The sequence below is a fragment of the Dipodomys merriami genome, unplaced genomic scaffold, assembly GCF_024711535.1.
Source record: "Dipodomys merriami isolate MVZ:Mamm:240054 unplaced genomic scaffold, mDipMer1.0.p SCAF_411, whole genome shotgun sequence".
Classification (NCBI taxonomy): Eukaryota; Metazoa; Chordata; class Mammalia; order Rodentia; family Heteromyidae; genus Dipodomys; species Dipodomys merriami.
In genome coordinates this window covers 847,702-852,622 of record NW_027205727.1, presented here as the reverse complement: position 1 = coordinate 852,622, position 4,921 = coordinate 847,702, and positions in this window count along the sequence as shown.

Below are 4,921 nucleotides of genomic sequence, written 5' to 3'. Positions count from 1 at the left end.
CTTCCCCCCCTGCAGCTCACACCCGGTCTCGCACTGGTGGCACACAACCTCCACCAGAGCCCCTGTGCCCTTTGCGAGAGGTGGCAGGGGCTGAATGTGTAATTAGGGTGCATGCGCCATTCTCAATGTTTGATATTGCTCAGATTGAGAAGCGGCTGGGATCTTATGCCCAAGATTCTAATAATTATGTCAAGCAGTTTAAGAACCTGGCTCAGACCTATGACCTTACTTGGCAGGACATATATCTAATGCTATCCTCTACCCTTACTGCTGAGGAAAAAGAAAGGTTGTGGACTGCAGCCCAGGCACATGCCGATGAAGCTCACCGCCTAGATATTAACTTTCCAGTGGGAGCAACAGCTGTGCCTAGGGAAGAGCCCAATTGGAATTATCAACATAATGCTCCTGGGCGGGAAAGCAGAAATAGGATGATAACTTGCTTAGTGGCTGGCCTTCAAAAGGCAGCCTATCTTCCTGTTAATTACGACAAATTAAACCACATTACTCAAAGGCCCAATGAAAACCCGGCGGAATTTCTTGAACGCCTTACAGTAGCGCTCCAGCGCTATACAAGGCTGGACCCAGAGTCACCAGAGGCTAAGGTGGTTCTCAATACTCATTTTATTGCCCAATCAGCCCCCGATATTAGAAAAAAGTTAAAAAAGGCTGAGAACGGTCCTCAGACCCCTCAACGAGATCTGGTGAGTATGGCATTTAAAGTTTTCAATAATCGAGAGGAACAGGAGATTGCCGATAAGACAGCCCGTGAGAGGGAAAACTATCAAATCCTGGCTGCTGCCATCCGGCCTCCTCTGAGGAGACGCACCCAACAAACACCACCTGGAGCATGCTTCAAGTGTGGGCAAGAGGGCCACTGGGCGAAATTCTGTCCCTCACCACGACCTCCACCTGGACCCTGCCCAAGGTGTGGACAACAAGGACATTGGGGAGACGATTGCCCCTCCTCACCTCCACAAGGTAGGCCAGCCCCTCCCCCACCCCGCCCACCCAGGCAGGCGGAGCCAGACCGGTCGGAGATTTTCTGCTTGGCTACAGAATGAAGGTGCCCAGGGCCACCTGCTCCCAACAACCAGACCATCACAATGACGGAGCCCAGGGTGTGTTTCTATGTAGCGGGTAAGTTAATATCTTTTCTCTTGGATACGGGAGCGACTTACTTACTCGGTGCTATGTCAATATACAGGCAAGACTTTTCCCTCCCAGATCTCGGTGGTGGGTGTAGATGGCCTACCTACCTGTCCCCCAACTACGGGACCAGTATCATGTAAAATAGAAGACTTTCCTTTTTCACACTCCTTCCTAATCCTACCTCACTGTCCTACCCCACTCCTAGGAAGGGACTTGCTCTCTAAATTTCAAGTCTCCCTTTCATTCCATATCCCCAAACAGCCCACACCTGTTCTACTTTTATCTTTAGATGAACCTCCACCTGTAACTTCCCAACTAAATCCTTTCCCTTTACCTCCAGATCTTGTCAACCCTCTTATCTGGGATACTTCCACTCCTACTATGGCTAGACACCATACTCCTGTCCTCATTAAACTTAAAGACCCTACCCATTTCCCTGGTACTTCCCAATACCCCATTTCCCTTAGGCACAGGCAAGGTTTAAAACCCATCATCCTTCGCCTTCTTAAACAAGGACTTCTCAGACCCACTAACTCCCCCTTTAACACCCCTATCCTGCCAGTAGTTAAACCTGATGGGACCTATCGCCTAGTCCAGGACCTGCGCACTATTAATGCTGCAGTCCTTCCCATTCATCCTGTTGTGCCTAACCCATATACTCTCCTTTCACAGATACCTCCTGGTACCACCCACTTCTCGGTGCTGGACCTCAAGGATGCATTCTTCACAATCCCCCTGCATCCTGACTGCCAAGATTTCTTTGCTTTTACTTGGGTGGACCCAGACACTTCAAGGGCACAACAGCTGACCTGGACGGTCCTCCCTCAAGGGTTTCGAGACAGTCCCCATTTCTTTGGACAGGCTTTATCAAAGGATCTCCTCTCTCTTCAGGTGTCTCCTAGCATTGTTCTCCAGTATGTGGATGATCTTTTGCTTTGCAGCCCTTCCTTTGAGTTGGCTCGCCAACATACAGCTGACCTCCTCAACTTCCTGTTGACAAAAGGATATAGAGTCTCTCCTTCAAAGGCCCAGATAGCGAAGTCAGAGGTAACATACTTGGGTTTGTCCATAACTCCCACAGAGAGAAGAATTACCCTTGATAGAAAAGCCTACATTGAGTCTCTCTCTGTCCCACAGACCAAGGAGGACATTCTGTCTTTCCTGGGACTTGCAGGCTTCCTTCGTATTTGGATACCCGGTTTTGCTACATTGGCCAAACCTCTTTATGAGGCATCCAAAGGTTCCCTACTGGAGCCGCCAGACCCCACAAAGCCCATTGACACCCCATTTAAAGTTCTGAAGCAAGCGCTTCTTCGGGCTCCAGCACTGGCTCTACCTAACCTCAAGGAACCCTTTATACTCTATGTCACTGAGAAGTGGGGAATTGGCCTTGGGGTTCTTGGACAAATGTCAGGCCCCTCATTTAGACCTGTGGCCTACCTCTCAAAGCAGCTAGACCCAACAGTAAAAGGCTGGCCAGCATGTCTTCGAGCTTTGGCCGCAGCAGCCACCTTGGCACAGGAGAGCACAAAACTCACTTTTGGCCAACCCACTACCATTCGCTCTCCCCACAGACTAAAGGACCTTTTGTCTCATAAATCCCTGTCTTCCCTTTCCCCTTCCCGCCTACAGCTGTTTCATGTTACTTTTATTCAAAACCCTGACTTTTCACTGGAAAGCTGCTCCCCGCTCAATCCAGCCACCTTGCTTCCATCCAATTCTAACCCTCTTTCCCATTCCTGTACAGAGATCTTGGAGGAATTCACACCCCATTTTACAGGTATCTCAGAAACTCCTCTTCCTGACCCAGAAGACACCTGGTACATCGATGGCAGTTCCACATCTACCTCTTCAGGAAGCCGAGTGGTGGGCTATGCCATTCTTGAAAGCAGCCCTCTGCCCCCTAGCACTACCTCACAAAAGGCAGAACTTATAGCTTTAACTAGGGCCTTAATTCTAGCCAAGGGCCGGAAGATCAATATTTATACAGACTCAAAATATGCCTATCATATTCTCCATTCTCATGCAGCAATCTGGAAGGAACGTGGCTTCCTGACCACCAAAGGGACTCCCATAACTAATGCCTCACTTATTCTTAAACTATTAGAAGCTGCTTCCCTTCCCCAACAGGTTGCGTTCATCCACTGCAGAGGACACCAGACAGGATTGGATGCCATTACAGTCGGCAATTCAAAAGCAGACCGGGAGGCAAAGCTAGCAGCCCAGAGACAACTCCAGGGACAACTTCCAGCTCCCTTGCTTCTGGTATTGCCTTCAATTCAACCCTCTTATACCCCACAGGAGATCGAGGAACTTATGCACCAGGGAGCCTCCCAGGAAGCACAGGGATGGTGGTCTCTGGAAGGACGAGTTGTTCTTCCTGAGACACAAGCAGACAGCTTTCTTTCCCAGGTTCACCAGGCGCTGCATATTGGATACAAGCCTCTCTCCCACCTTCTTAAACCTTTAATCCATTGCCCTAGCCTAACTACTCGACTAAAGGCTATTACCCAAGCCTGCCCCACGTGTTCTCTTACTTCCTCACAGGGTGGTCTCCGACCAGCTGCATTCCCCACACACCAAGCATGGGGACACACCCCAGGGGAAGACTGGCAGATAGACTTCACTCACATGCCCAGATGTAAGCGGCTGAAATACCTTCTAACTATGGTTGATACCTTTTCAGGATGGATTGAAGCCTATCCCACAACGTCGGAGACAGCTGACACTTTTGCCTCTGTCCTTATTAAAGAAATTATTCCTAGGTTTGGCTTACCCAGGTCACTTCAATCTGACAATGGACCTGCTTTCATCTCCAAAGTGACCCAACAGGTGGCATCCTCTCTAAACATCCAGTGGAATCTTCACATTCCTTATAGGCCTCAGTCTTCTGGAAAGGTTGAAAGAGCTAATGCGCTCCTTAAGACACAACTTACTAAACTTTCTCTAGAGCTCCAGCAATCCTGGCCAGAACTGTTACCCCTGGCGCTCACCCGCTTACGTGTTTCTCCCCGCAGCCCTACTTTCCTCAGCCCCTTTGAGTTAATGTATGGAAGACCTTTTCTCCTAGGTAATTTCCCTACTGACAATACCAAAACTCCACTAATAGACTACCTTCCCGTCCTAACCTTTCTTAGGCACATCCTGCGCCAACATGCTGACCAGTGTCTCCCTCAGCATCATCAAGGCCCCTTTCCCACTCCCCCAATTTTGCCTGGTGATCAAGTGTTTCTCAAGACCCTTAATCCATCTGGTTTACACCCTAAGTGGACAGGCCCTCACCAGGTTCTGCTGACCACCCCCACAGCAGTCAAGCTCAAGGGACAGCCACAGTGGATTCACCTGTCAAGAATAAAAAGGTCTCCTGCTCCTGCCCCTTCTATGCCAACACTGACTTCGAGGTACACCTGTTCCCCCCTTGGGCCTACCAAGGTAAGGCTATCTCGCATCCCTGAAGATCCGGGTGAGTAACACTGAGCTAACTGCTCTCCTCCCCAAGGACCTCACTACCTCATCCCTTAGGTCACCTCCAAGCCATGGACATCCAATCTTTTCTTTCCAGTAATATATTTGCTTTTCATCTTTGTTCAGCCCCCTGCCTGAGAAGACTTCTTCCAGACTTCATCGAAGAGACTCGCTTCTTGCAGATATCATGGAACTGGCAGACCTGGAAGCAGTCACCTCCTACTAGGTCACCTCTCTTCCCCCCCCTTTCCTTTTTCAGCCATGCTTCTCCACCATGCTGGGTGGGGCTACAGTTCAGTAACTTCTT